At 40.5% G+C, this 19788-nt stretch overlaps 1 long non-coding RNA gene across 14 annotated transcripts in view; it reads right to left on the bottom strand.

The window, feature by feature from the left end:
- LOC135281386 (uncharacterized) overlaps nt 1-19788 on the bottom strand; it is a 270224-nt gene that overhangs the window by 157484 nt on the left and 92952 nt on the right. For 5 of the 14 annotated variants that reach the window (XR_010348041.1, XR_010348043.1, XR_010348044.1 and 2 more), the window contains exons 3-4: nt 4164-4289; nt 3960-4085 (exon numbers count right to left, since the gene is read on the bottom strand). The exons of 2 other annotated variants lie outside the window; for them this stretch is intronic. This is a non-coding gene — a long non-coding RNA (uncharacterized LOC135281386). Of the gene's footprint in view, nt 1-2; nt 867-3959; nt 4086-4163; nt 4290-19788 lie in introns of those variants that run through there. 7 more of the 14 variants (XR_010348050.1, XR_010348048.1, XR_010348042.1 and 4 more) reach the window with 6 other exon arrangements.

Here is a 19788-nt window from a genome sequence, read left to right as displayed (position 1 = left end):
TTGAGACACAGAAAACTGAAGGTCAAGGGTTTACACTAAAACAGAGTGAAAACATTTCAAAAGTATTACATTTTTCACAGGATAAGATGTCATTTCCTGCCCAGATCCTTGTCCATATTCTCTTTTTGGCACAAGAGTACAGAAGTCTGAAGAAACACTTGTAGTTTTTTTGTGATGTGTATTTCTGAACACAAGCTGTGACATTAATCTAATCTATGTCTCTCTGCATTAAACAATCAACAAATTCTTGAAATATTGCATTCCAAAAACTGAGTGCTGGAGGTTAGAACATACCTAAAATGTCTGCTGATAATTTGTTTCTGCTCTTTTGCTTGGGTGGGTAAAGTCTAAATATTTAGACTATTTGGTATATAAATTGTATTGTATTTGGAATCATTCTGAATTTCTGCAGCCCAGATTTGTTCTAGAAAGTCATGATATTAAAAAAGGCTTACAGTCAAACATTAAAACAAACACCAGTATATATAGATACAGTATAGATTTTGGTTGTTGAAACTGTTTTGAATACTGTTGATACAGTTTAGATTTGGTTGTCTGGTACTAGTGGCCAAAATATAAGAAAAATCATTGAGAATTTTTTCCCTCAGATTACATTAACAAAGAGCCTGGAGGAGTATAGAAACCCAGTAGTCCAGAAATCTGCTGCCTGTGTAACTGGTTCCCCTACAAATCTGCTGCAGTCTGCTTGTTCTTCTCTCAGAGCAATCTTTAAGGATCCAATAAATCCAAACACCACTGAGAACAGCTTCCAACCTCATACTGAAGTCAGAACTGCTCCAAGGAGAAGAAGGTTGACAGGAGAAGACAAAAGCTGCACAAATCCTTTGCACTCCCATGCAGCATCCCTGTCAGAACGTAAAAATCAGGAAATGGGACAAAACCCCACCAATAAACACAGCATTCTTACTCACAGTTATCATTTACACTCAATAATTAACAAGATAGGTATTAACCCAGAGCTTTTAGAGAATTCCCATGTGGCTTTCTGTTGTCATATTATTGCAAAAGTTCCATACTGTTGTCTCCTTATCACAAAAGTTTCATCCCTTCTTGGTCTTTTCTTGTGGGCAGCTCCTCAGAGCACTGACTCTTTCTCCCTCACAAAGCAGCCAACTGACCCCAGTTCCTTCTCAACCAGCCAACCCACTCTTTCACAGCTCTCCTCTCTCTGGTCACAGCTGTGGCCTGTTCAAGTCAGGCCTGTTCCTAATCTTTGGTAATTGGCCCAGCTGCAACTCCTTAGGGGTGAGATTACTTTCTGCACTATCTTTATTATCTTATAGTCTATCCCCTCACAACTTTCCATGGTGTCTCCTTAGAAAGAAAGGTTTTAATGACTTTCCATCCCAGCTGCTCAGTGTCCAGTGCTTTAGAGCACTGGCACTACAGAAGGACAGAGTTTCAGTTTCCCATCACAATGGTGTGGGGTGTGGCTCTTCCAGCAGCTAAATGCCATGGAGGGATAAAGATGGCAATAATTAATTTCTCATCCAGACTTCCAGACTTTGTGCAGTCCCTCCATGGCTAAAGGCTCCAGGCAGGTTTTGGAGGATCCATTTCTCCCCAGCAGAGAGTTGGGGGAGTCCTTTTTACAGCAAATCCCCAACCCCCAGGAAGGAAATGCACAGTGGTCTGTAGGGCATGGTGCTATAGGAAACTCAGTCTGCAGCATAACCCACAAGCAGGACAAGAACTGGATTTTTCTTTTTAAGGAAACAGCCGAAATCTGCATTTATACCACGGACCCAAATGTACAAAGGCGCCTAAAAGATGCTAAACCATTTTTGATTAGTTTCCTGGAGGTGTGATACAGACCAGATTAAAACACCTACAATTTTCTATAGAGGACTTTCTAAGATATCAAACAAAAAAGCAAAGCAGTTGACATTAAAAAAAAAAAAAGGCAAGCAAACAGAAAAGCTCCCAAACATCCTTGGGAATAAACCTGGAAGAAAAATATTTAGAATCATATTCAGTATATCAGGCTGAGTTCATGCTGGCACCATCTCTGCTGCTGAATTATAAACCTCTCAGAAACCAAGGCTATAATTACAGCTGGGTGACACTTGAACTTTCCATGGCCAAACATTTCACAGGACATAATTTCTGCATGAGATTTCATGGCACATTGTAAAGCCTTGAACTTCTTCCATCATAGTGGAATTTTGTGATCCTCTTTTGCCAAGACATAAATGAATAATTATTGGTAAGTAATGATAAAAATTAATTACTTTCCCTTTTAGGAGCAGAATCGGTAAGAAAGCTGAGGCAAAGGCTGGAGAAGAGTGGCCAGCAGTGTTATCTGCAATGTTTTGTTACAGTGAGTGATAGCTCCTGGTTTAGAGGAGAGGGCATTTCACATCTTCTTTTGCTTTCAATCACATCTTTTCACTAGTGGTGACTGAACCTCAAACCCAGCTGGAGATGGTGCAGGTGAGCACTTATAAGCATGGATGGTTATCTGGAGCTTATCTGAGCAACTTTTATCAGCAATACTGCAATGGGAATTTCACAGGAACAGTTTTTCTGGTTCTTCCTTTTCCTCATTAGGTACTGCAGGAGCTTGCCTGCTGCTGCATGCAGGACCCAGCCTGCTGCCTGCCTGCAGTCAGAATAGCAACAAAACCAGTTCATTTCATCTGGTTTCCCAAATGTCTTAGGGGATGCAAAATTAGCACTGAGGTGACATCACAGTAAATATAGCTATTCTTAATTTCCAGGCAAACATCAGATAAAAAGGCTCACAGACTATAATCAGGTTTCTCTATCTCTACTTTCCCCCCTGCTCCCCTTTCCCTTTTTATGTCATGAAACTAGGAAAAAGCAAATTCAGATCAGGTAGAAACAGCTGCTAGGATTTCGCACAACTGGATTGAAAAATAGAGGAAAATGAAAGCCTGGTTATTTGGGTCAGTGGAAATTGGACAAAGCAAATTAGTGGAAAACAGAATATAGAGAGAACAATTTTGAACCGGCTGGAGGGTAAATACAATGACTGATGCAAGCATCCATTTCCAGTGTGTTGAATTCCCCTGCACAGCAAACAGCTTTTTCCAGCATCAATGGGGACAACTGGAAAATCAGATGCTCGATTAATGCTGGTTTCCCTTCCCGTGGCTCTGCCCACCCAAAGCAACTCCATCCATTCCTGGGTGCTGCCAGCTGGCCCAGGTTTGTCAGAGAAAGGAAGGGGTGAGGCTCTGCAGGGCCCTCCCAGGGACCAGGCTCCTGCCACTGCCACCCCTGGCTCAGACACAGCAGAGCCCCAGGGGCTGCTCTGACCCATTTTTCATCCCACTTCTAAAGTCAGCACAAAGTGGATCATGCCTCTGACAAACAATGGCAATAAAATTGTTTTCTTAAATACTTTTAAACGGGTTTAGGTCACCTAATAGATTTAGAAATTAAACACCTTGCAGTACTTCCCTTCCTTTTTTATTGGATTTTTTTTTCCTTCTGTTTTGTTGTGGGTTGTTTTTTTTTTTTTTTTTAGGAAACACATCAATTAACAGATATTGCCAAAGGCAGACTTTTTGCTCAACAGCTGTTCTTTCACTCTAAAAAAGCAGCAGAATACATTGCAGACAGAAAAAGTCTCCCTCACTATAGGCTGGAGTTAGATAACAGAGACCAAAAAGAAGTTCCAAGAGTGATCAGCCTGATACTCATTTTGTAAAAGTTCTTTTCCCTTTACATTGATTTTTCTCCTCTGAAATGTGAAATGTAGTTCAAAATATCCCATGTGGCATGTCAACTTCATTTACCCACTGCATTTCTAATATGTTTTCTCCATACTCTTCTATCCCATCACAGCAATTGCTGTATGCCACAGCATGCTATCATGTTTTATGCAGAATTTCACAGTGAATTCAATGGTGACTAATGCTTAAAAAGAGCTGCCACAACATGGTCCTACCTTTTATTATAAAAGCACCTACCTGGGGTGTGAGATCTGGCTCTTAAAGAAGAACAGTCTCTTAATTTCTGTCATTCATTGCCACGTGTGGGAGGAGACCCACAACAAAACTCAGCTCCAAGTACCTATCAAAGAGTCACATCCAGATCTGAACTCAGATTTAGGATTTAGAGCAACCTTTAAGTTATTTAGAAGCAAAAGGCTGCATCCAGCCCTATATCCACACCTGCAGAACGGGTACAGATTTCCTGGCAGGCAAAACTTGGTGAGGTTCCCACCACGAACCAAAGTCAGTCCCTGTGACATCTTGGATGACAAATCCCACTTCAGTGGGAGAGGTTGAGTTACTCCCCTGTGTAAAGCAGAAGCTGACACTCAGTTTGCTGCTGGTTTTTTCTGCATTCCACTAAAATCTGAGCAACTATAATTAAACCCTATTGACACTGCCCAGCCAATATCAGACGCTACAAACCACATAATCCCAGTTTATAAAAATATTAAAGCTATTAGGGGAACAAACATTTTCACATTTGTTAATCGCATCCAGCAAGACTTGCAGCAGGGTTTTGCAGTGCAATAAATATTCAGGAGCTGGGAACTGGCCATATAACCAGCTTTGCAAACACTGCTCTTTAGAAAAGTCCTTTCCAGTGGGATATAGGTGGCAGTGTCTTTTCTTCATCGACTGTGAGGGAGTACAAACAATTAGCTCAGTTGGGGATGAATCATCCTTAATGCTTCCAAACAGGAATTTGCCAAATTATATACAACACTGATTATGTTTCCTAGTGCAAGGAGATACAGTTTTAATTATATGACAATTTTTCATTCTTATTGCACAAAATTGTTGCTCCAGACAAAGAATGTCAACTGCTATTGTGGCATTCCCTAATTCTTGCCTCTTATCTCATATTAGCAAAGACCCCTGAACAAAAGGGAGAGTGACTACTTTGACTTTTTAGTGCAGCAGTATTTAATAACAGGTAAAATTTAATGCTAGGTGAATTTAAACAGTCTCAGCAGGTTCACAGCAATTTCTCCTCATAGTTGCGGGAACAGTGAATTTTTACCTTTCTACACCAAATTTTAATCTACGAATCAAATGTTGTTCCTGCCTTGTCATCTTTATCTCTGTCCCCCTACTTTGACAAAACAGAAACAAAGCTAAAGCTACATTATTTTGTCTACACCTGTTCTGGATGTGTGTGGAAAGGCAGGAGCAAAACTTCTGGGCTACTCATACATTTTTATGTCTTCAAGGTTTTGGATTCAGCTGCTCTGCATGGAAAATAACAGCTCTCAAAATAGTTCACTTTGTTGGCAGGTAAATTGCATTATTTGAGTTTGTAAGGTCAGGAAAGGCTGATCTTTTGGACATCAGAGAGGGAAAGTGGTGGCCATTATGAGTAACTGCTTGTAGTAAAAAGCAAAAGGAGGCACTGTCTGCATTTCAAAATGTGGAAGTAGATTACAAGGTAGAGAGCTGCCACTGGCATCTGAAGGTGCAGCTAAAGGAAGCCACAAAGAAATGGAAATTCAGAAAGAATGATATTCAAGGAAGAAGAAATAATGTGGTCAGAAAGAGGATTGAAAGAACCAGAGCTGAACAGGAACGTAGGCAGCGGGAAGATGGGATCCAGTTCTAATTTGGGCTGTGTGCAGTCTGCTGTTGCATTCAAACAAAAAGTGAATTTACTGAAATTTTCCTCTGCAGTTGGATCAGAAACAAGCAATTACTATACCAGACATATTCACCCGTTCTTAAACTTTTCAGATGAGCTCAGATTGACTTTCTAGTGTCAAAAGCCACAAGGCACATATTACTGGCATTCCTGTATAGAGGTGGAAACACATGTAGGTGACATTCATCATGCCTTGTTAACTGCATTTGTAGGCTCCCCATGTGATATCAATGTCTCAACTCCCACAGAGTTGGATGGGAGCAAGATCAGGTCTGCTATCTGTCACATCAGTAATTGCTACATGCATTAAAAATTAATCATCTAATTTGAAGGAGTGGCTTGTGAACAGAAGCTTTATTGGGTTGAAAGCAACACTTCCAGCAAGAAACATGGTTTATCTACTGCTAAATCCACTCTTCCCATTACTGTTCAAATGACATCTCATTCTCCCATCTGCAACATATAATCTACAAAGACCCTGATCCAATGATATTCTTTTAGAAATGAAAGTTTAAACTGATGTTTTGCTTGAGATATTACAAAGCTTTCTATTCCCATCAGTAGAAATTCATGCCCTGTCAACATAAAATTGACTGTTAATGTACTCAAATAATTTAGTTGAGGGAAAAGACAACTAATGCAATTATCCCTGAATGGTTTAGATATTAATGTCTCTGGAGCATACTAAGTGCCCCAAAAGCCAAGTGCAGCTTCTTAGAAATAAACCTTTAATCCTCTGCACCCCTCTATATGAAAGAAAATCCACCTGGGAGCTTAAAAAGAGAGAAGCAGCCAAATTTTTATCCACATTACTAGAGAAGAACTTAGTTTACACAGGCTAGTATTGTCTCCTTATTTCTCAAACTCAGCAAGACACTCAGAGGTAACAAAATGCACTGACCTTTTCTAAGACATTTTGCAGCTTCATGATTATGCCATTCATACATGTAGATTACTAGTCTCTAATTAATATTCCCAAACCAAAATCAACATAATCATGACCTAAAACTTTTTATCCCTTTTTTCTGGAACCTCTTTACACTGCTGCATTAAAAACAGTCTTGAGATCAGAGAAGAAGCTAGAGTGAAAAAGGAGGCAAATTAAGGGTTTTATGTTGCTGAGACCCTTAATAATGCATTTTACATATATGTGTGTCCTGTGCACTTGGGCAGCACCAGCAGCTGTGCACAGATATTTGAAATAAAAGCTTCCAGAGAAAGCACCATACCTCTTAATTTGCAGTAGGCAAAACAAGGTGGAACCAGGCTATGAGCAGGTGGTTTGATTGAATCAGCTGCTAAAACTCACAGCCAGTTCCCAAACTGTCTACTTAACACTGCCTCCAACAAGCCCTGCTGTCCCACAGTGCCGTGCCATCTGTGCCTGCTTAGTGTGCAGCTTTTCCTCCTCCTCTCTCACATGTTTAGATTGTACCCCAAAGCCTGGATTTCCTGGCCCTCCTCCCAGGGTAGCTTCTTGTTACAGTGGCAGCACACAGGAACAGGATAAAGGTATGTCAGCCTTGTATCCAAAATACAATTTCTGCAATGAATATGTTTCTTCAGGCAATTCCCTGCTCTTAGCTGCTCTGCTAGATTTTAGGATTACTGTTTTAAGTTGCAGTATATTAAACTGTCACTTGAAAAAAATCCTAATGAAAAATGAAACAGCTGAAATTGATGAGCAGTAATAAGAGCTCATCACCGTGGAGATTAGAAAAAGTCAGTGCTAGCACTGGGCTGCAGAGAACACTCCAGCAATTCTGTGTGTTTGATTCCCAGTGCTGTACATGAGGGGAGAGGAACTCCGGGATTTGATCAGCTCTTGAATTGAAGCAGCCAAAGGAGGGAGGATTTCTTCACCTGCCTTACACAGTCTGCCCCACAAGTGGTGACCTCAGAGTTTTTATCACCCCAGAAACACAGGCTCACCTCCCCACTCCCTGACATGTCATGCAGGATGGTACTGCTCTGTTTTCCAAAGACAGGCATTCACACATCCCTTATGCTTCTAACTTTAAGAATTTTGGAGACCTAGCAGGGAGAACATCTCCACAGCATGTCCATGCTTCACTGACTCTGGAAAAATCTGCAGCTTCAGGCAGAGCTTACTCCAAACCACAACTCAGCCCCAAGGCAGAATTCCACAGGAAACAGATTTCTGTCACTGTATGGTTTGAGGTTGTGGCCCACTGGAAAACAAGTGGCTCCACAGATCAAGTCTGGCCTCTGAAATTCCCAGAGCACCTCGTTTAGAAAAAAGGAGAAGCCCATAGGATCCAAAAGAATGAAGGTTCAAATTCTATCATATTTTTCAAGTTTAATTTTTCTTTGTGTGTAATGCTCCTGTGGCTTCTTGAAAAATGCTATAGTTGACCATAGATAATAAGGAAATAGTATCTCTGAATTAATCTTGGGTTCTTCCTACCCTTATAGTTTCCTACTTTCCCACCAGCAATATTCTCCTGCTTACTAAACATCCTCTAAAACCTCATTATTCAATAGCAGCAGAAAATTTATCATTACATGAACATACACTAAGGATGTGCAATCTTCTCAATAAGGCTGAACAAAATATCCAAACAGATGAAGGCTAATCTGTGTATACAGAAAGCCACTGCAATAACTGTGTAATGATTCACATTCCTGAGTAATGCCACATATTAAATTCAAGCAAGCAGAATTCAGAAATGGTCAAGTGAATGCCTGTGGACAGGTTTCATTAAACAAAAATTAAGCATAAGGAGAAAACCACATGCCTGGAAGACATTTGATTATTCTATAAAACTTGTGAGTAAATTTGTCCACGAATTAAACTTTAGTCTGTTTTAGGAGTGGTAACTTGAAACAGATCACTTATTGAGCAGACTGTGTATCCTTAAAATCAGCAGTGGACACTCATCACAGTCAGTGAAAACAGACTGGGATTAACCCTGAAGATTCCTGGAGTTCTTTGTATGTGGATTATTACATGGCTGAATAAAATAAAAATGTACCAGGCCATTTTTGTTCTAAATATACTGAGAGTTTTGGTGGTTGTATAAACAAAATAATACAGATTTGTTGCCAAGACAGCTGACAATCTTGAAAAATAAGAGTTCAGGCCTTCAGCTCATGTGTGGGGCAGAGCAAGCAATCTCTTATATCCCTACCTGCAAAACCAGGGATAATAATGTTCACATCCTCATGTTTTCTGTCTCTCTTGTCTATTTAGACTGTAAAGTTCCAAGATGAGACCTATTTATTTTGGATGGTAGAATGAAACAGATTAAGATCAAACTGTTAGAATAAATATATTTTAAATGCTTTAAGTTGGAGATGCATTTAGAAAGTTCAGCTGTACTAAATCAAACTTGGGTTTCTAAAATTGTTCTGGACACCTTCTGAGAGCAGCTTGACCTCAGAATTAAGTAATTTCTACTTTTGGTCTTGGTGTGCCAAGTTTATAATCTCTACACATAGGAGCCTTAGGATCCCATGTGCTATTTTTAGCCTCTGGAGAAGATCAAGTAGCATTAAAAAGTTAGAACACTTTTCAAAAACTCAATTTCCACACTGTCAAATCTCATAATCTACCCAAGCCCCCATCAAATACTTTCTCTCTAAATTTTTCTTGTTAAAGGAGCTAAAATTTCTTGAGACCTCAATTTCATTGACTTGGGCAAACTTAAATTTAAAAATAATAAAATAAAAAGTCATAGGATACTAAGAGAGTATCATATCCCAAGCTCCAAAAAGGGACATAAATTGAACTTTTAATCACACAGTCATTAAAAGTAAAACAAATGCTCTAGCTGAGTTGGGGCCAGACAATAATGCTAAAGGGATGAAGCAAAATGTTAAAATTGTGTGAAATAAAGCAGGGGAAGGTACAGATCTGAAATTTACTTTTAGTATAAGTGTAAAGGAAAGCAGAGAAAAACAAACCATGTAGAGCCAAAAAGCTCACTGTATCACACAGCAAGATATCCTGACTTGGCAGGATATCAAAAATACAAGTAATATTCATTCTGTGCAGTGCCTTAACATAATCCATGTAATGGTTAACTTTATCTTGCTAAGGTTGCTACTAAGAGAATGCATTAAAGCCTGATGGCATTTCCATGTAACTTCATACACACTTGGCTTGAACAACGTGGAATTAAGTTATTCTTCTTTAATGCTCTTTGTGGTGTTTTGGAGAAAAAGAAAATTCTTCTCAACTCCTCGGCTAAACCCAAAAAGACAGGGATTCTGTCTGAGACTTTTGCTGCAGTAAGGACAGCAAATATCCCTGCTTGAGGAGGTCACTGCCTGGTTCGTTTCTGAGTTCCATTACAAATCAGTTACATGAAGAATGAGGTATTGAAAGCAGATTTTAAATCTAATTGAGCATAAAAGGTTTGCCAATTTCCAAGACTGAGCTGAATTATATGAAATTCAACACCCACTAAATATTATTTCTCTCAACAGGCTGCAGGAAAGAGTTTTAATGATTTTACTTCTTAGACTGAGCCAGCAGATACCCAGAAAAGATCGGTATAATTGCTATTTCTAATTTAACATATTTTAAATTATTTCAAGTATTAAATGTCTTTCACATTGACAACCAGAGGATACAGGGCAGAGGGAAGTTAAAAAACAAGATCCCTTTTGTGAACACAGGTCCTGATTCTCTGCTACTTTGCTCCTGCTTCTGGGATACTAAAGGGAGAAAAGCTCTGGTCAGCACCCCTGAGGCCAGTAACTAAATACTGGTTACCTGAAGACAAGAATCCAGGGATTCTCAGATTCACCTCTGCTATCTAATGGTTGGGAAGCTGGTAAGAATAGTGAATTTTCCATCCAGGGCTATTAAGGTCTTAGAAATTCCCTGTTACTGGGAGCCAGCTCTGTGGTTCACTGAGGGCTGCCCGAGGCAGCACAGGATGCATGAAGTCCTTGTCCATAATCTTTTCTGGGAGCCTGGAGCCAAACAGGCTGAATTCCCTTGGAATACAACTTAAGTCCACCAGGTAATCATGCTCGTCATACTCTTTGTATGAGGGCAGGTTTTAATTAACTGGAAAGTCTAAGATTCAAGATGTTCTGATTTTTGAGTCACTTCTGCTTGTAACTTAATGCGTCAGCTTGATGACATTAATACTTAATAAGCAATATGCTTATCATCCTGGGCAGAGTGAAAACGGGCAGTATTCTGAATTTCTGCTGCCTATTGTACGTGGGAAATATATGAGAACTCATCTTTTTGCTTATGGCTCTGGAATTGTATACTCTGCTCAGCACTCGGTATTTCACTTAGCAAAGGACAGCACTTTATAACTATTAAATGCACTGCCTTAGGGATGTGGTAACCCATTGACTTGACAAGTCTTTTAAAAAATGCTATAGTCAAACAGCAAGGCAGGATACATAGGATTTATCTGATAAGCTGAAAAGTCCCTAATGACCCCAAACACTTCAGGCAACACTAAGTAAAAAAGTCATTTTGATGAACCTGCAAATCACATATAAATCAGGAGAGAATTTTTGTGTCCAAATATTTTTAAAGGCATATATTTCCACTATGTCTTCTTTTTCTCCCTCTGCAATTCCCTTGACATGAAAATATAAGAAATCATTGTGTTAACTGATCTGAATTAAACATTTCTTCCACTTTGGCTCCCTACCTCTTTTTTTATGGCTTCAATGGGAAAATGGCAGCCTTCACTCATTTTCCATTTTGATGCCTTTCAACAGGACATGGTTTTCTGGGTTAATTTAAATTTACGAAGGGGTAGACACAAATGATGCTTCCCCACATGACCATGTGGATGCTGTGCTAGTCCTGAGGATAATTTTAGCTATATGGTACATGCAGAAGTGACAGGAATAAGCGACACGCTCTGTTCAGGGTGCCAGTGCCTGCCAGTCTGCTATTCCAACAATATTCTGTAATTAATGTTGAGTGAGCAATAAAGAAAGACCCAAGAGAAAGGCAAATCTGCTTGTTTTCTTTTCATTATGGATGACTATGCAAGAGGAAACCAGGAATATTCTGACAGTGCAGCTAAGATCTGGAAACTGTACATCTGTTTTGATCATTTGGATCCCAGCATTCATAAAGATGAGCAGTTTATTATGCTCAGTGCCATTTGTCAATACATCTTTCCCTGTTTGTCCCTGCTGAGATTATGGCTGCTGCAAACTTAACAGCTGGCACTAGCACTGACAGCCCAGGGCCAATTTATGGAACTCAGCTGGTAAAATACTGACCACTTGTGACACAAAAGAATGTCCCTGTCCCAGCCATCCAGCTCTCTGCCCTTCTGGTGCCTGCTCTGCTCCTTTTGGCCAGGCTGCTGCAGGGAATGGCTCCTGCCAGCACTCCCAGCCCCAGCAAACCAGCAACACTCCCAGCCCTCCCACCAGCTTCAGGCTCTTTGCCACTCACTCCCCCCAGTTTTCCTTCTGGCAGATGGCTCAGCTGAGTTTTGTGCCCTGGCTGCACCATCCTGACACCCAAATGCCTGCTTGGAATGCAGTCAGCTGGATTGTGCTGGGAGAAAACATCCTCCTCCTCCCTGCCTTGAGAACTGCATTTAAAGTTCCAGGCTTTTCCTGCTAAAGAAGCCTGGTTTACAGTTGAAAAAGGAATATTGTGCTTCAGAATGTCTTTTTTTTTCTCTGCTGAGCAAACCTAAAACTATTGGCAGGTTCCCTCCTTTTTTCCCCTCCCACTGTCCCCATGGGTGGAGTTTCAGAGACTTTGCATTAAGGGTGAAACATCATCCATTTTACAGCTGGCACTGCAACTGCAACAACTGCAACAACTGCAACAACCGCAACAACCATGCAACTCATTTGTTACCAAGAGGACTACTTGCTTTAAGAGAGCTTTACAGATCTGTGTGCTGGTGGGATTTTATGGTGGCATACAACATATAGAGACCCAGTTGTGCCTGTCCTGCTCCTTCCACCCTTCCCATATAGAAATTGTGACTTGCTATGCTCCACCTTCAGTGTTCTTGTTTTGTACATCACCATCGTGTGCTTTCAGATCCCCAGACATCCTTTGCTGGCACACAAGACACACCACATGCCCCTGGCTGGCACAGTTCATATTTTCTGTCCCCCTCATTCCAGCTGGAGCTGAGTGTATTAACAAACCAAATCCCAGCATTTGTCAGAGTCTACGGGTTAGATTTTTGTGATTTAAAGTCTACAGCTTTCTTATTGGTTGAAATCTTGGTCCAAGTGAAGTAAAGCAGAACAGTTTCAATTGAAACCTAGGAAACATTTGTGGGCCCCATGCCTGCCATGGTGCTACTTCATCTCTCTTTGTAATGGAATGTTCCTTGTTCTTATCACTGCCGAGCAAATAGGACAAAATTAAGTACACATTAATTCACAAGTCAAGCTCTCAGACCTTTTCTTACCAGTGCCTTCTCCTTGGTGCACCTTTGAGTAAACAGGGCACAAGGACACACAGCTCCTCCCATCACAAAAAAATGTTTTATATTTGCATTTCACCTCATTAGATAAAACTTTCTGTAAGGCAATAGAAAATGGCATTGCTTCGTGCAGCATGTTTCTGTTACTTGTCTCACTCCTGGAGAAGGAAGTGTTTCCACAAGGCTGATGGGACCCGAGTCCCTGTTTGCTCCTGGAGGATCCCAGCTCTATAGTTTTCAGTGGAATTGTGCTCATGGCAGCTTTGGAGCGTTTGGGAAGTTTTCACAAGCTCAACTGTTCAATAAATAATCTGTTGGAACCACATCAATGTGCAGAAAAGCTTTACAAGTTGGCAACTTGTATGAGGTGCAGCCACTCTGAATAGATTTTAGAAGCTAAAGGTCTTGCTTGGACAGATAAAGTGTCATTTTACTGAAAAATGGTGTAAATTACAGAGATAAGATACAGATTTTTCAAATCCACTAGTTTTTAATGCGGTTAAGTCTATCAAATGCTTCAAAGTGGGAACATGCAAGTAAGGCCTTCTGTGCAGGAGAACACAGCTTGGATCCACAAGGCATATTTTGCAGACCTGCAGAGCAGGCAGCCCATGGGCTCTGTTTATATGGATGGTTTCAGTTCTCTAGTTTCCTGAGCCCTGTATCAGCAAAGAGGATTTATTTGCCCCAATGAGGTACATTGCAAACAAGATCTCACTACCCTCAGAGAAGAAAATCAAGAAGTAGAGTTAGGCTAATTTGTCGCACTAATAGTTGGAATTTTCCTTTTAAGTTTCTACAGGAAAAAACCCCAAAAAACATAGCAATATCAGACGAATAATCATTAACCCAGGCTCAAAGTTTCAAACCATGTCCAACAAGCATTTATAACTCACAGTTTGTCTTCTACCAAATACTCCTAAAGCTTATTTTACACATTTATTTTCCTATGTCTGAAATTCTATGAAACTTGTGGGAAGTTACGCCTGATGGAACCTTACAACAGACTTCCAAAACTGAGCAACTGAATCGCAGGGTAAATGTGTATGCAAATCTCAAGCAAAATATGACAGCTTTGCTTTCTAGGCTTCACAGAATGATCAGTCCATCAGTGATAATTAGCTGAGGTTAATTCCACTAGCACTTGGATTGTAAGAGAAAGCAAATCACTAATTGAAACATGAAACTGGATATGGGCATCAGCAGTGCAGTCTTTCTGAATGTCTGCTGAAGAAGAGAATGAAGTAATGTGTTAATCTATATGAAAACAAAAGACACCTTCATTAGTGTTCATTTCAGGAGTCACTGTGTGACACTGCTGTTGCATATAAATGACTGAATAAAGCTACTAATACAGCAGGACCAGATTCTGCCCCTTAAACTAATTCTAATCTCAAGCCCAACAGCCTAGAGTTGGTTATTTTACACCTTTCATTATTTAATGCAAGTGATAAAAAGTAAACATTTGACATTTTTTACTCCAACATTTTAAAAACTGCTAAAAGAAATATTCAGAGTTCCCCTCACCATTTCTGCTCATCTGCTGCCTTCATTTGGCTTATGAAGTGCCAGCAGAAGGTTTGGCAATGCAAATTTTTAGTGGCATGCAGCTCCACCACAGGTAGCTACAGAAACAAACAGGTAGAGCTCTTTTCACAGCAGCATTTCTGAAATTATTGAGATAAAAATATAGCAACAGAAGGATCCAGGCCCAGAATCCAAACAGCCCATTCCCTCATTATGGCTGTTATTCACATGAGCAGTCCTGCAGCCAGCCAGGAAAGCTCTCCCAGTACCCTCAGTACCCAGGCAGGCTTGGATCTCACTGCCCTGCCTGGAATTAGGTCCATGGGACAAAGGGCCACCAAAGAGAGCCCTCACCAAAAAGAAAAAAAAAAATGCACTCTGCTCCTGCCTCCCTCAGCAAACACCTGGCAGAGCTGTGCACGTGCAGCATCACACTGGATGTGCAATTTTGCTGCTGGGACAGAGAACAAACCCTTTGTGACAGACGGGAGTTGTGCTGCTTAGTGCAGTACTAGGGGACAGCTACACACACTGAGGATACAGTGACAGAAACAGCACCTGCATGGAACAGGAGAGGCATGCAGCTTAAAGCTTGAAGCATTTCCTCTGAAATAGTCTTGTTCTACCAGAGACATTTATTAAAGGCAGAAACATGGTCCACACTGAGCCCTAGAAAAGGAGTTGGTAATTTAGGGAGGGGAAAAAAAAAAAAAAAGGGAATTCTGACACATACTTCCAAGGCACAAGTTACAGGCAGCCTTCAGATTTCTCATGCTGCTCTACACTCCTGATACACCTCCTGAGCTATTTTTTAAATGTATGTACATCTTAAGGTCTAAGATCTAACATGAATAATAACTGAAATGATACATAATTAAACATTTTGCACATCAATGTGTGATATTGATGGTTTAAATATTTCATGACTAATATGTTCAGTTAGGTTTAAGCCAAGCTACTGAGTTATTTCTCCCTCACCTCCACTGCCCTACATCAGAGAGTATTGATATTGCTTTCACCACAAGTTGAAAAGATTTCAAATCTACTTCCTGGAAGGGTAGTTAAATAATTACTGTCATGCTAAAAAAAGGAACCCTCAGACCATAAAGGAGAAGGGAAAGGCATCTTTTTCTACTAACATGCAGCAGAAATCAGCATCTCTCTCATGCTCAGTTTTCAGCAGTATGGATGCTGGTGATGGAGCTCTCCATTTTCAGGACTAGTAGCCCAAGGTAGCAGCCCTCAGAGCCCCTGGACCCATATCCTATATGTCATAAAACATGGTGCCTTCTGTAATGCCAGCATTTATTTGAACCCATTTACTGCACTCGGGTTAGTCATGTCAAGATCAAGGCCTCCAGCCTGAATAAATCACGGGTTCAGCGTGTTCCCTCTCTATTGCTCTGCTGCCTGGTGCTGAGTTACTGGAGAGGCAATTGCTCCTTAGGCTCAGGGAGAGAGATCTTTATTTTTAGTGCTGAGGACGAGAGGATCTGTCCTTGCTGATGACTCATGTCTGAAGGTTGTTACATTTGCAGCCTGTCAGAGGATGTGCTACACATGGAGAGCGAGGGAAAAAGGTCCAGTGGCAGCAAAACTCCTCTTCAGGTTGCCTGAATGTTTCAGTTCTATTCAATGGAACTTTCCCCAGCATTTCCTTCTAGCTTTTCCCCCTCTCTTGCTGCATTTTCCATTATCTTTACACTTGCAGTGCACTTTGAGGCATCACTCTGAAATGCCTTTTGAATTATCATGTTTATTATACATAATTTTATCCAAAACTCTTTTCTTTAGCTTCCAAATGGAGGCATTTCCCCCTTTTTTTTTTCTGGCCTTTTCCCAGTTTTCTCCTATAAAAGAGCCAGCCCCAAAACATACACAAGAGTTTCTCATACTGTCCTATAAAGTACAGCAGGATGTACAATATAGATACAAGTTACCCCTGTGTGGTAACTCCATAATATTAACAAAAAAACCTGCTCTCCTTAAATAAAGACTATTTAAATGTAGTAAATTAACTAAAATTTTAAGTTTTGTTTCTCTACATTGTCAATTAAAAAAGGCTATAAGAAAAAAAGTGTCCTAAAAGTTTTGTTTTAAGTCTTATTACATTTTCTTTTAATTACTATTAATAAAATTTTCTTCAAAGTTTTAAACCTACTGTACCTTTCTCCTATGTAATCCTACATCACAACAAAAATAAGTGACTGCATTCTAATAAATACACCAATAATTAACCAACACTAAACCAACCACACTCATCAGTATTTTAGCCAGAACATCTCAAATTAACAAACCAAAACCAGTACACCCCGTTACAGCACAGAGGATGCTGAAGGCCAAACCTCAGCATTCCCTGCACCTCCTCAGCCCTTTTCAGACCCTCAGCATAAGGCAGGCTGTTGGGAAGGTAAAAATTATACCCTGAGAGAGCTGAGAAAGCAACAAAAGCCACAAAGAATACCAACATCACAGTTCTGCAAAAGTTTATATTCAAGACTTTGAATTCATAGTCAAACTTATCCCAGGGGTTTTGAAGGCATTTGAAGAAGGGAGGCACCTAATTCCTTTGGGCAATAGGATTGAGGAACAAAGTCCCCATGTCAATACTTTTATGTGACCTGAAACACCCACAGGAACAGGCCACTAAACAAGGAAAACCACATCAGACAGCCATTCTCAGCACTAGTTAGGGAGATAGATGTATTCCAAAGGCATTAACAGGTCTGTGATCTGCTGCCAGAGCTGGTATCATACACACTGCACACTGTGCTGAGTCTGCTGTCCATGGTGACCATAAATATCTGTTGTAATAAGGGAGATACACTCAGTTATACAGCTGGGATAGCAACAGAAGGGCACATTCACTGAAAAAAAAAATCAATTTTAATTAGGAAGACAATTATATTTTCTCCCAAAGGTTACCAGGGTCTCAAGATTTATCTTTAAGGTGATGGAGAAGTAATCTTTTGCCATTCTATATCTCCTGGGTAGCACTCAACTGTGGAACTATTTCAGGTCCAAGGAAAGACCATGAGGTCCCTCAAGGTCTTATAAGGAAAGGCAATAAAAATCACTGGCACATCATTAGCCTGTCCCTGCAACAGCAGCTTATGATTACATCCTTTGGTTTCTCCTGGCAAAGGTTTGTTCAGCTTATTCCCAAACTCTGCAGCAGTGACTGGGCCTACACTGCTGCCCTCATTCCTATGGAGAGCTGAGCTTTGTGCAGGTAGGTGGCTCTAGGTCAGAGACCATTTTCCCTAAAACAGGCACAAACTACACAAGCTCTCAGATGGAGACAGCTGCCTGGCCCCTGGGACTTTCTTTGGGATTTTTATTAAGGAAATTTGTTCTAGTAGGTGAGAAAAGAAGTTATCTAGATATTTCTGAAGAAGGAGCCAATTGCTGCCAAGCCTTTCCAGTGTAATGAGGAGAAGTCAGCAGCTGAAATGCACAGGAGATACTCGATAAATATTTCTAGATGTCAGTGCTTGCCTTTTCTCTACTGCCTCTTCCTTGCTTTCTCTACTCTATGTTTCCTCTCTGCTCATCCATGATCCCTCCTTTGCTTCCTGGACAAAATGTCAACAGCCACTACAGCCTTGTGCTTCTTCACATCCTTCCCTCAACCCTCACCTCTGCCAGAGTAACCCCCTAGAGCTGCTATGTCAGATTGATGAGGTAGCCTGCAAATAGCAGCCAGTCTCAATTTCCCTTCTCTGCCTCCACTACTTGCAAGTAAAATACTCTCTATGTAACAACCAAAGCTAGACCCAAAGACTCAGGATCACCTGGTGCAGTCTTATCCTTGACCCTTTGCCAGCTAAGGTTTTGCTCTGTGGCATTGCCAGGCCAGATCTTTCTCTATTTTTGTGTGTACACAGTACTCCATAGCCCTGGTGCAAGGTACTTTTGAATTATTATCCCCAGATTCCAGGTAAACTACTGAAAAATCATAGTTGGCTACAGACACTTCAGTCTGCTTTGTTGAACACCACCATTTGTAATAAAAAAAGATGAGCACTGGATCCTCCCAAGCAGTACTGGAAAAAGATCTGTCAAACTACTGCCAATGTTCACGTCTTCCTCATCTCTCTACAATGGATTTCTATCACAGACTTCAAACATGCTCTGCTCTGAAAACAGCCCCATTGATGTCAAGATGTCTTCAGCATATAAAACAAGTGCAGGGTACATAGGAGAGAGGCACAGCATGGCTCTGGAGTTTTGCATATTCTTGCAGCAGTGTTCTACTTTTTGAGATGTTGGAATTGCCAGTGAGTGGCCCAAAGCTGCAGGACCTTCCAGGGTGATCAATCTGTAATTTCTACATGTCTTATTTTCTCTCTGAAATATATCCCATTATATATTGCCATGGTGATACTGCTGTGGTTTTGTTTCACATCCTAGTCAAACCAAAGAGGAATGCTTCAGAAAAAATAAAATAGTCCCATGGCTTTTTAACACCACAGCAATTTTAAGCTGTGCAAATGCATACTCTGCTATTCACTCATCTCCCAAAACAGTGAAAACCTTCTTGTCCAGCTGTCACAATTTTGATCCTGAATGTGCAATCTATTAGCAGTTCAGGAGGGCTGAAAACTCCTTGCTGACACTGACACAGCAGTAGTGGCTCAACACCCTAGAAAGTGTGATTTGTGTTTATCAAAGCCAAAGGTCCAGCCCTGAGCAGCATCACTGTGAACAGCACCTTGGAGCAGCTTCAAACCTAACACTCTTCAGTAAGTGCAGTGCAGCCATTGGAATAAATGCAGAATATTCCTATATTGATAAAACATATACAAGGAATATGCTTCAGGTAGAATATCTGTCTGAATTTTAATAAGTAACAAAATAAAGCTCAGGACCGAGACTGAAAATGCAGGATTTTTTTTCCTCTCCATCTTGGTGATCTTGGAGTGTCCAAAGTGATGTGAAAGCCATGGAAGTAAATCCGTGGAGGGAACTTAGACTTTAGAGAGACATTTGAAGATTAATTTCAGTTGTAAATAAGAAACTTGCTTATTCTTTTCTGTAGAACACTGGAACAAGCCTTTTAAAATAGTGTTTTATCACTATAAATTCTGGAAAGCTTTCTGATTAAATGCAATTGCATTCAGGGAAGTTTTTATTATGCGATTTCAACAAACAAACTTGAGATTAAAACTCAATTTAATTTCAGGAAGCAATGAGACAGGGTAAATTTAATAGGAACATATTGTTCCAG

This window comes from Passer domesticus, chromosome 15 (assembly GCF_036417665.1).
Source record: "Passer domesticus isolate bPasDom1 chromosome 15, bPasDom1.hap1, whole genome shotgun sequence".
NCBI lineage: Eukaryota > Metazoa > Chordata > Aves > Passeriformes > Passeridae > Passer > Passer domesticus.
This window is presented reverse-complemented; position numbering and strand designations above follow the sequence as displayed.